This window comes from Hemiscyllium ocellatum, chromosome 16, assembly GCF_020745735.1.
Source record: "Hemiscyllium ocellatum isolate sHemOce1 chromosome 16, sHemOce1.pat.X.cur, whole genome shotgun sequence".
NCBI lineage: Eukaryota > Metazoa > Chordata > Chondrichthyes > Orectolobiformes > Hemiscylliidae > Hemiscyllium > Hemiscyllium ocellatum.
In genome coordinates this window covers 77,583,615-77,596,094 of record NC_083416.1, presented here as the reverse complement: position 1 = coordinate 77,596,094, position 12,480 = coordinate 77,583,615, and the positions used below count along the sequence as shown (strand labels likewise).

The window sequence follows — 12,480 nt, the reverse complement described above, 5'->3', positions numbered from 1 at the left end:
GGGACATCAGTCAGTGAATCTTTGTGCCCATTCTATCCAGAAACTGTATGCCAATCTGCGTCGCAAACCTGACCCTTGATGGGCACAAGCAGATCTGGTTCTGCCCATGGTCTGGTCAGGCTTTGTCACATGGTTTTGATGAATCTGTGAGCAGCAGGGTTTTGGCAAGACATGCTTCCTCCATGGCTAACAGTCAGGCTGCAGACTATAGGCGTGACACAGTTTAGGGTTTGTTTTGGCTTCTGCTGACTAGGTGGATGGAATACAAAAACTATAAACACTCGCCCCCTCCAAATATTTTCTCCATCTGCCTGCAGGATTTGCTCCTGGTTGACATCTTCAACTGAGGGAAGAACCTGCATTACTGTAGCACCTCTGATGGTCTCAGGATGCCCCCTTCCCCCACTGCCCGCTCCAGGTGCATTGCAGGCAACATGTGAAGTACGGTCACTCCTACAATGCAGGAAACAAAGCAATCAAACTGCGCATCGCAAGCAGCGAGGTGATGAACGATCAAACAATCCTTTTTCTTTTTAGTGATGTTGCCTGAGGGACAAGTATTGGCTCAGGCCACTGTCCTGCTCCTCCCTACAGAGTTATACAGCATGGAGACAGGCCCTTCAGCCCACCTCGTCCGTGCCAACCAAGTTTCCTAAAATGAACTAGACCCATTTGCCCATGTTTGACACATATCCCTCTAAACCCTTCCTATTCCTATACCCATCCTGATGCCTTTTAAATGCTGTAATTGTACCAGCCCCCACCACATCCTCTGGCAGCTCATTCCACACACGCACCACTATCTGTGTGAAAAGGTTGTCCCTCAAGTCCCTTTTAAATATTTCCCCTCTCACCCTAAGCCTATGCCCTCTAGTTTAGGCCTCCCCTATCCTGGGGAAAAGACCTTGTCTATTTACTCTATCCATGCCCCTCATGATTTTATAATCCTCTCTAAGGTCGCCACCAGCCTCCGACACTACAGGGAAAACAGCCCCAGCCTAGTCAGCCTCTCCCAAAAGCTCAAACCTTTCAATTCTGGCAACATTCTTGTAAATCTTTTCTGAACCCTTTCAAGTTTTGCAACATCTTTTCTGTAGCAGGGAGACCAGAATTGAAAGCAGTATTCCAAAAGTGGCCTTACCAATGTCCTGCACAGCTGCAACATGACCTCCCAACTCCTATACTCAATGAAAGCTAGCGTACCAATGCCTTCTTCACCACCCTGTCTACCTCCGACTCTACTTTAAAGGAACTATGTACCTGCACCCATGGACCTCTTTGCTCAGAAATAGTCCCAGGGCCCTACTATCTCCTGTTCTGGTTTGTCTCACCAAATTGCAACACCTCACATTTATCTAAATTAAACTCCATCTGTCACTCCCCAGTCCATTGGTCCAACTGATTGATGTCCCATTGTACTCTGAGATATCCTTCTTCACTGTCATCTCACCTAAGTCTTAGATTTATGACTCCTTATCCTGAGACTGTGACACCCTCGCCAGCTCCCTCCAACCAGTTCTAGCTTTGTCAGCCTTCAAGAAACTGCCTCTCAGCATGTGTCCTTCAAACTATGGTCATAGACTCATAGAAAAATAGAAGCATACGAGATAGGAGCAGGAGTAGGCCTTTAGACCCCATGAGCACGCTCCGCCATTCAATATGTTAATGACTGATCATTGAGCTCAATGCCCTAATCCCACCCTCCCTGCGTATATCTTTGATCCCTTTAGGTACATCTCCCCTCTTGTTGAAACCACATAATTCTTTGGCCTCAATCAGTTTCTGTGGATGTGAAACCCACAGGCTCACCACTCGCTGGGTGAAGACATTTCTCCTCATCTCAGTCCCAAAACATATACCCCTTATCCTTAAACTCTGATTCCTGGTTTGGGCTCCCTCATCTTCGAGAACATCCTTTCTGCATTCAACATGTCTAGTGTTGTTAGACTTTTATTGGTTTCTATGAAATTCTCCTCTCGTTCTTTTAAACTCCAGTGAGTCAGAGAGGTCTATAGTATGGAAAGAGACACTTTGGTCTGTTATGTCCGTGAGACAAAAACCCAAGTATCCTAATCCCACTACTCAGCACTTGGCCCATCGCCTTGTATATCTTGGCATTGCAAGTGCACACAAAGAATTTTGCACGTCTCAAAAAGATCACCTATGATTTTTTGAATCTTCAGAGAATGTACTCCAATACGAATTCCACCTGAACTTTCCCAAGATAGGGATCCAGACAGAGTCATACAGTCATACAACACGGAAACAAACTCTTCGGTCCAACTAGTCCATGCCAACCATAACCCCAACTAAACTAGTCTCACCTGCCTGCGCTTGGCCCATATCCCTCCAAACTTCTCCTAATCATGAATTTAACTAAATGTCTTTTAAACATTGTAACTGTACCTGCACATCCACCACTTTCTCAGGAAGTTCATTCCATGCACAAACCACCCTCTGTGTAAAAATGTTGCCCCTCCTGTCCTTTTTTAAATCTTTTTCCTCTCACCTTAAAACTATGCCCTGTAGTTTTGAACTCCTGCACCTTTGGGAAAAGACTTTTTCTATTTACCCTATCCATGCTTCTCATGATTTTATAAGGTCACCTCTAGAAGGTCACCCCTCAGCCTCTGATGCTTCAGTAGAAAAAGTCCCAGTTTTTCATGTCTGTTTTTATATCACAGACCTTCCATTCCTGGCAACATCCGATAAATCCTTTCTGAACCCTTTCTAGTTAATAATATATTTCCTATAATGGGGCACCAGAACCACACACAGTATTACAGAAGAGGCCTCACAAATGTCTTGTACAACCTCAACATGAGGTTCCAATTCCTAAACTCAAAGGTCGGAGCAAAGAAGTCAAGGGTGTAAAATCATCTTATTGACTATCACTCTTGGGAACTTTGATTGTCTGTTCCACAATGCGGCAATAAGATCTTAGCATTTGCCAACCAATCACAATCAAAGTGATGAAGCTGTTAAGACTGAGCCTTATTATGTAGGAAGTCTTGAGCAGACCAATTACAGAGCCCCATGGAGCACAAAATCCCAGATCCCCTCCTCCATCCAGTTATGAGTTAGCGGGTGAAATTCTGGGAAAAGCAGGAACAAGAGGAGGCCATTCTGTCTCTTGAATGAATTCTACCTTTCAATTGTCGAATTGTGTCTTCACTTCATTCGGCCTAACTGGTTCTGCTACCCAATAAAAATCCATCATTCTCAGTTGCTGGCTTTTCAATTGCCATCTTCACCCTGCAACAACAGTTTTGGGAACAGAGTTCCTGGTTTGTGTTTGTGTGAAGGAGAACTTCCTGATATCACCCTGAATCTCACAAAAATGCTATGCCCCTAACCACTGCGAGAAATCATTTTGCTCTTTATAGATATATTTAGCCAATCCATTAAGACATGGTTAACACACCTCTGGTGTGCTATCTCTTGGGAAAGGGAGATTACATCAAGGAACTTGCCACAATTGTCATCTAGTGACCCTTATTGGACTGTCCCATAAAGGTGAAAGCTAAGCCACATTGCAATAGTTCCCGTTTGATGGGAGTGTCTTTTTGTTATCTTTTCAAAGGATGTAGGCATCACTGGCAAGCCCAGCCTTTGCTTGATCTTGATCTTGCAAGCCATTTCAGAGGGCATTTAAGAGTCAACTATATTGCTTTGAGTCTGGAGTCACATGTAGGCCAGACTGAATGAATACAATCTCTGCAAGACATTTGTGAATCAGATGTGTCTTTATGGCAATCAATAATGGTTGCCATGGTTACCATTGCTGAGATTCACTTAATATTCTATATTTATTAATTTTATATTATATTCTCACACATCTCTGAATCCACCATTATCAATATCAATATCAATATCATTGATCAGTAACTGGATTGGCTGAGTGATATAAATACAGTGGCTACAAGAGCAGGTTGGAGGTTAGGCATTGTGTGGTGGGTCACACATTTCCTGTCTCTCCAAAGCCTGCCCATCATCTACAAGGTACAAGTCTGGAGTGTAATGGAATACTCCCCACTTGCCTGGATGGGTGTAGCTCTAACAATGCACTCAGCACCATCCAAGGCAAAGCAGCTTGCTTGATTGTTGCCACATCATTCAATCATTAAACCACAGGTGCTAAGTAGCAGCAGTGTGTATCGTCTTCAAGATACACTCACAGAAATTTATAGCAGCTCCTCAGAGCATTCCAAATCCACAACCACTTCCATCTAGAAGGACATGGGCAGCAGATACTTGGGAACACCTGTCCCTGCAAATTCCCTTCCAAATCACTCACCATCCCGACTTGGAAATATATCGCTGTTCAATCACTGACACTGGGCCAAAATCCTGGAATACCCTCTGAAAGGGCATTGTGGGTCAAATCACAGTGCATGGTTTGCAGTGTCAAAGTCGTAGAATAATAGATTCATACAGCACAGAAACAGACCCTTCAATCCAACTCGTCCATGCCCAACACACATCCCAATCTGACCTAGTCCCATTTGCTCAAATTTGGCAATTCATTTACCCACCCAGATGCCTTTTAAATGTTGTAATTGTACCAGCTTCCACCACTTCATCTGGCAGCTCATTCCATACATGCACCACTCTCTGTGTGAAAAAGTTACGTCTTAGGTTCCTTTTAAATCTTTCTCCTCTCACCTTAAACTTATGCACTATAGTTTTGGATTCCCCCCCCAAAGCTGTTCAAGAAGACAGCTCACCCCACCCTCTCAAGGGCAACAGGGGGCAGGCAATAAATGCTGGCCCAGCCCATGACATCCACAGCCCATTAATGAATACAAATAAAACTTAGTCCCACAAGCGTGATGGGATTTGGCCTCGTGTCTCCAGTGTATTCAGCTTGGCTTTGGAATGATTAATACTGTAACATTAAAACGTTGCCACCACCCTCCCAAGTTTGATGTCTACTGCCCTCCGTCCAATAAAAAAGATGTTGTGAAACCTGAAAGTGTTCAGAAAAGATTTACAAGGATGTCATTGGGTTTGGAGGGTTTGAGATATCGGGAGAAGCTGAATAGGCTAGTGCTGTTTTCCCTGTAGCATCAGAGGCTGAGGGGTGACCTTATAGAAGCTTATAAAATCATGAGGGGCATGGATAGGGTGAATAGGCAAGGTCTTTTTCCTGGGTGGAAGAGTCCAGAACTAGAGGGTGTAGGTTTAAGACCTAAGGGGCAACCTTTTAATGCAGAAGATGGTGCGTGTATGGAATGAGTTGCCAGAGGAAGTTGTGAAGGCTGGTACAATTATAGCATTTAAAAAGCATCTGGATGTATATATGAATAGGAAGGGTTTAGAGGAATATGGGCCGGGTGCTGGCAAATGGGACTGGACTAATTTAGGATATCTATTCAGCATGGACTAGTTGGAGTAAAGGGTTTGCTTCTCTGCTGTACAGCTCTATGACTCCATCAGAGGATCAGCTCAAAGAACTGGATAGAAAATTGGTCCCAGGAGGTTGATGACATCTGTGGTATTGTGTGCATTTGGATGACAAGCTAAATGGTCAGAAGAGAGGGAATAATGATGTCGAAAGGAAGACTGATTCTGCGAATGGACATAAATTCCCCAAACTCCAACTGTTCTCAGTTATGCTCTCCCGAAAGCTGATGTGTTCAATTAATGGCATACTAAAGGAGACCAATGTGGAGCTTTATTAGTTATAAAAAACTCTTTAACCTATTAACTACTAAATAAAGCACTGAGACGGAAGTATTTCACATGAGAAGTGTCAGACATATGGTACGTATTAGTGGGAGAGATTGTTGCAGTAACAGTGCAATGGAGTTCAGACAACAACCAGATCAGTTTCTGAAGAAAGGGAAGCACTTGTGCTGCCTCACTTCCCCTCACCCACCTCTTGATCTCTTCCTCCACGTCCCTGACCCACATAACAGGAAATGATGAATAAGGGGTACTGTCAAAATTTGGTTTCACCCCTGTCAAGACTTACCATTTTCCACAACTTTGAGACCTTCCAATGCACACTAACTCCAATCTGGCACTTTTGAAGGCGATTCACTATTGGAACTCAGCACCAATTTTGCATTTCTCACAAACAGTGGTGAGATAAGTGGCTCACAGTGATATCCATTGAGGGAAATGCATTCACCAAAGATGTGGGAAAATCCCCTGCTCTTCTACCAATGAGAGTTTTCAAAAGTTCATTCATGAGCTGTCAGCTTCACTAGTTGGGCCATCATTTAGAATCATAGTTAGAGTCATAGAGATGTACAGCAAGTAAACAGACCCTTTGGTCCAACTTGTTCAACCAGATATCCTAACCTAATCTCGCCTCATATCCCTCCATACCCTTCCTATTCATATACTCATCCCGATGCCTTTTAAATGTTGTAATTGCACCAGCTTCCACCGCATCCTCTGGCAGCTCATTCCATACATGTACCACCCTCTGCGTGATAAAGTTGCCCCTTAGGTCCCTTTTATATCTTTCCCCTCTCACCCTAAACTTATGCCCTCTAGTTCTGGACTCCCCCACCCCACGGGAAAAAACCTTATCTATTTACCCATTCCATGCCCTTCATGATTTATTAAACTCCTGCAAGGTCATCCCTCAGCCACCCAAGCTCCAGGGAAAACAATCCCAGCCTATTCAGCCTCTCCCTGCAGCTCAATCCCTCCAACCCTGGCAACATCCTTGTAAACCTTTCTTGCCCTTGAGATATCTACCTTATAAATCTCAATTTCTCTCCATCTCCCATACCCTTGATCAAAATACTTTCTATATTGCAGGGAAAAGGTCTAGTTTATGTCACCTCTTCTTATAAGTGAAACTTTGGAAGCTTAGAAACATTCTGATGAGTTTCTGCTTCACCTTATGCATGGCCAATACAATGGCTGCTGTTTGTTGCCTCCAGTATTTGAATTTGCAACCAAGGAACTTTATCCCCTTAAGGCTTGTACCAAATTCCTTTGTCTTCAGGTAACTAACTGTAAAGACAAGCTGTTAAGGTCTGGGAATCAACTGTACATCAACTCATAGGAAGATCAAGCAGATGCTGAGGAAATCCCAAGAGAACTCACCCTCCCCAATCTTGGCAATTGAGCTGTCCATGACAATAAAGAAGGAGAGAACGTTACATTTCAACTAAGAAGAGAGGCTCCATTGTGTGGAATTACCACCGTCCTGAATGGAGTGAATTCAGAACCGATGTGGCAGCTCAAGACTGGGACCTCAGCAGCAGGTATGTCCTCCACAATAATCTGTACCCTCATTTGTCTGCATAGCTCCTACTGTCTCATCACCATCCAGCCAGGTTGCCAACCCTATAGTTCACTGAAGAGGGCATGCCAGATGCAGCACCAGGCTTACCAAAAAACTGAGGTGCCAAACTAGTGAAGCTACAACACAGGATTACTTGCATGTCAAACAGTAGAATTAACATAGAATTGATGGACTCAATAACCCTGCAACCAATAGATCAGGTCTAAGCTCTGCTGTCCTCCCTCATTCAGTTGTGAACGGTGATGGACAATTATACAATTTCCCTGAGGAAAAAATTCCACAAATAACCCTATTTACAATGCTGAGGCAGCCCGTCACCTCAAAGTGACAGGCAATGGCTGAAGCATTTGCAAACATGATCAGGCAGGGAGTGATTCCTCTTGGCCTCCTTCAGAGGCCCTTTCCAGCCAAACTAATTTACTCCATTTAGAATCAAGAAATGGTTCAAACCACTGGCTACTCCAGGAGCTATGTGCCTTGATAACAGTAAAGCTTGGCAACAGTACTGAAGACGTGTGCTCCAGTACCTGCAGCAGCCCTAGCCAGGCTGTTCCAGTACAGTTACAACACTAGCACCTACCTGACAATGTGGAAAATTGCCCAGGCATGTGCCGTACACAAAAATGCAGGACAAATCCAACCTAGTAATTACTGCTGCATTTGTCAACTCTCGATCATCAGTAAAGTGATGGAAGCAGTCATCGACAGTGCTATCGTGTGGCACTTACACAGCACTAACTTGCTCAGTCCTGCAGTTCTTGATGTTACTACAGAGGGAGAGAGGTTTGGAAATGATCTACAGCGGAGGAGAGTTGAGGCACAGTTCCAGTGATGTTGGTGTATTAAGCCAGGTAGGAGATGGCGTCAGTCAGAGTTAGGTCAGTCAGTGCAGTAATGAGGAGTTTTCTTTCACAGAACTTTAAATTATTTAAGATGCTTTTCACAGAGAAAGGAAACACCAGATGGATATATGACTGCACAAGAGAACTTGAGGGCATGTATTGTTTCTACGTACGGTGCTGTGTTACTCACAGTCAGTGGGTGCATTATTGAGCCAGTGTATTACATTAGAAGCTCAAGAGACATGTATAATGAAAGGGAGAGGCCATTGCTCCAACTCCACAAGCATTTAAATGGCACCTTTAAGAGAAAGATTAGTTTAGCGTTGGACCTTTTCAGAGAGATATCATAGAATTTTACAATGTAATGGAGGCCATTTGGCCCAACAGGTCCGTTCAAACCATAGGGTTGGGCAGTGCGGGATGGGGGATGTGAAACTAAAGGAAGTCCTGATCACCGTCAGTGACTCTGGAAACCATTATCCAAGGAGTTCCAGAAACTTCTGTAAAGACTCACAGCCAAATTATGGGAAGGATGTTAACATATTGGAGAGAACACAGAAGCAATTTGACTGGGATGGTTCCAGGAATGAGGATAGATTCCAGGATTGTGAGGATAGATTGAAGGTGTTGGGTCTGTTCTCCTTGGAGTGGGGAAAACTGGGAAGAGATCTGTATGAGTTTTCATAATTATGAGTAGCTAGGAAGACACAGTTTCTGCTCATTAAAAAGAACATTCACGAGAGGCACATAGATTTAAAGTGATGTGCACATGTAGTGAGGGTGGTGTGACAGAGAAATATTTCTATGGCAAATAGGCAGGGGCTTACTGGGGTAACGTTGGGAAGCCAGATTCAGTTGAGGCTATCAAGAGGGTATTGGATGGTTTCGTAGGACAGTGATGGTATGCAGGGATAAGGGGGAAAAGGCAGGAGATTGGCACTAGTCATAGAACCGGATTAGATAGTAGAGCCAGTGTACACATGATGGGTTGAATAGCCTCATTATACACCATATCCACACCTGATGAAAGGTTTATGCCCGAAACGTCGATTGTCCTGCTCCTCGGATGCTGCCTGACTGGCTGTGCTTTTCCAGCACCATACTTTTCGACTCTGATCTCCAGCATCTGCAGTCCTCACTTCCTCCATGTTGGATTCTGTTAGTTTATTGATCTGCTGCTGCCTATAGCCTAAGTCACATCATCTCCCGTTTGCCCATTGCTCCTGTGCTCACTGACCTCCTTGTCTGGAAGCGTAGGAACTGAAATAGGCCATTCAGCCCATTGAACCTGTCCTGCCATTCTAAATCATGGCTGATCAACCCCACTATGTCCACATCCTTTGATGTCAGCTGTTGCCAACAACCTATGAATTTCTTTCTTGAACCTGATCAATGTTTGAGATCTCCAACCCACTGAAGGAGCAAATCCCTGGGATTCATCATCACCTGAATGAAGAAATTCCTCCTCATCTCAAAAAGGCTTGCCCGTTACCCTGAGCTAATGTCACCTGGTTCTGGAGTCATCAGCGTGGGAAAATATCCAACTTATACCCACCCTGTAAAAATGTCGTGCAAACATTTTATAAACAGCGTGATTTTACAGTTCACTCACCTTTTTCAAATTGCTTCACGTCGTTTGTCCCTATCTCTGTAATCTCCTGCACCTCGACAAAACCATTGAACCCTTCCAACCCTGGCCTCATGTGTGTCTTGGATTTGCATTGCTCTGCCACTACTGTGTGTTCATTCAAATGGGTGGTCTCCAAACTCCAGAATTCTATCTTTAAACTTCTCTGTCTCTCAACTTCCTTCTCCTTCTTCAGAAAGCTTGTTCGAAGCTACTTGCATTGTCCCAGTTCCCAGTCGCTTATATTATCAGCTCTTTAAGCGCCTGAGTGTCTAAATTCTGCTTGCTAACACTCCTGTGGACATATTTTGGGAGAATTTACAAAGTCAAAGATGCTACACAAATGCAGGTTGTTGTTTAATTTGAATATCCTAGATTGTGGGTGCCTGTGATTTTAAAAAATTCTTTTCAGTAGCTCATGTGAATGCCCAAATCTGCAAATTACAGAATGGTTATGGTATAGAAGGGTGCCATTGGCCAATGGAGTCTGCACTGTCCCTCTCAGCACTTGGACTCGGTGCCAAATTCCTGCCTTTTCTCTGTAGCCTTGTACAATGTCTCTACTTAAATAACTATCTGGTGTCCTCCTGAATGCCTCAGTTGAAGCTGCCTCTCCACCACGTTTCCACCCTAACTCCTCGCTTTCTCACTTCACTTTTGCTTCCTTCGCCAAACTGTTTAATGCTGCACCGTCTTGTTTTCAGGTGGGACCAGCTTCTCTCTTTTCACTCCGTCTGGATTCGCTCATGATTTTGAAAACTTTAATCGAATCTTCCCTCAGCCTTTTTCTCTCCAAAGAATACAGTCCCAACTTCTTTGATCTGTTCTCACAGCGTGCGTGGAATGAACTGTCAGGGGAGGTGGGGTACTATTACAATGTTTAAATACATTTGGATAAGTACATGAATAACAAATGTTTGGAGAGACATGAGCCAGGTGGGTCTAGTTTAGTTTGGGATTGTAGTCAGTATGGACTGGTTGGACCGAAGGGTTTGTTTCCGTGCTGTGTGACTCCATGACTCTCAGCTTCTATGACTGTACAACTGAATGTCTTATTTCAGGAACAATTCTCGTAAGCCTCTTCTGCGCTTTCTCCAGTGCATGAAATCTTTCCGATAGTGCAGCACCCGGCACGTGCACAATCCTCCAACTGCAGTCGGGACAATGTCCGAGGAGACAGTAAGGTCAGCAGATGCTGGAGATCAGAGTCGAGAGTGTGGTGCTGGAAAGATAGGACAGGAACCATCCGAGGAGTAGGAGAATACCTGATGAAAGGCTTTTGCCCGAATCCTTAATTCTCCTGCTCCTCGGATGCTGCCCAGACGGTGTCCTGTATATAGTTCGAGCTGAGGTCTGACACATCTGCTGCACCGTTCCAGCATAACCTCTCCACTCTTGTACTTGATGCCCCTATCAATGAATCCTTTGTCTCTAGTGGGGAAGAGGTTACGGGAGGGTAATGGGGAAGGGGGGGATTACAGAGTGGGTAATGGGGAAGGGGGTTACAGAGTGGGTAATTGGGAAGGGGGTGACTGGGTGTGTAATGGGGAAGGGGTTACATTGTGGGTAATGGGGAGGGGTTACAGGGTGGGTAATGGGGAAGGGGGTTACAGGGTGGGTAAATGGATGGGGGGTTACAGGGGTGGTAGTGGGGAAGGGGTTACAGGGTGGGTAATGGGGATGGAGTTACAAGGTGGGTAATGGGGATGGGGTTACAGGGTGGGTAATGGAGAAGGGGTTACAGTGTGGGTAATGGGGAAGAGTTTGCAGGGTGTGTAATGGGGAAGGGGTTACAGGGGGTTAATGGGGAAGGGGTTATGGGGTGGGTAATGGGGAAGGGGGTTACAGGGTGGGTAATGGGGAAGGGGGTTACAGGGTGGGTAATGGAGAAGGGGTTACAGTGTGGGTAATGGGGAAGAGTTTGCAGGGTGTGTAATGGGGAAGGGGTTACAGGGGGTTAATGGGGAAGGGGTTATGGGGTGGGTAATGGGGAAGGGGGTTACAGGGTGGGTAAATGGGTGGGGGGTTACAGGGGTGGTAGTGGGGAAGGGGTTACAGGGTGGGTAATGGGAAACTGGTTACAGTGTGGGTAATGGGGATGGGGTTACAGTGTGGGTAATGGGGAAGAGTTTGCAGGGTGGGTAATGCGGAAGGCGTTACAGGGGGTTAATGGGGAAGGGGTTATGGGGTGGTTAATGGGGAAGGGGGTTACAGGGTGGGTAATGGATAAGGGTGGTTACAGAGTTGGTAATGGGGAAGGGGTTACAGGGTGGGTAATGGGGAAGGGGGTTACAGGGTGGGTAATGGGAAAGGGGTTACAGGGTGGGTAAGGGAAAGGGGTTACAGGGTGGGTAATGGGGAAGGGGGTTACAGGGTGGGTAATGGGGAAGGGTGGTTACAGGGTGGGTAATGGGGAAGGGGTTACAGGGTGGGTAATGGGTAAGGGTGGTTACAGTGTGGGTAATGGGGAAGGGGTTACAGGGTGGGTAATGGGGAAGGGTGTAACAGGGTGGGTAATGGGGAAGGGTGGTTACAGGGTGGGTAATGGGGAAGGGGTTACAGGGTGGGTAATGGGTAAGGGTGGTTACAGTGTGGGTAATGGGGAAGGGGTTACAGGGTGGGTAATGGGGAAGGGTGTAACAGGGTGGGTAATGGGGAAGGGTGGTTACAGGGTGGGTAATGGGGAAGGAGTTACAGGGGGTTAATGGAGAAGGGGTTACAGGGTGGTTAATGGGGAAGGG

The 12,480-nt window shown here is 45.4% G+C and overlaps 1 protein-coding gene and 1 long non-coding RNA gene across 4 annotated transcripts in view; one reads left to right on the top strand and one right to left on the bottom strand.

Annotated features, from left to right (window-relative positions):
* LOC132823495 (uncharacterized) overlaps positions 1 to 12,480 on the top strand; it is a 162,251-nt gene that overhangs the window by 48,673 nt on the left and 101,098 nt on the right. For all 3 annotated transcript variants that reach the window (XR_009645556.1, XR_009645554.1, XR_009645555.1), the window contains exon 3: positions 6,968 to 7,229. This is a non-coding gene — a long non-coding RNA (uncharacterized LOC132823495). The remainder of the gene's footprint in view (positions 1 to 6,967; positions 7,230 to 12,480) is intronic.
* LOC132823494 (synaptopodin 2-like protein) overlaps positions 1 to 12,480 on the bottom strand; it is a 98,828-nt gene that overhangs the window by 71,860 nt on the left and 14,488 nt on the right. The window lies entirely within an intron of this gene.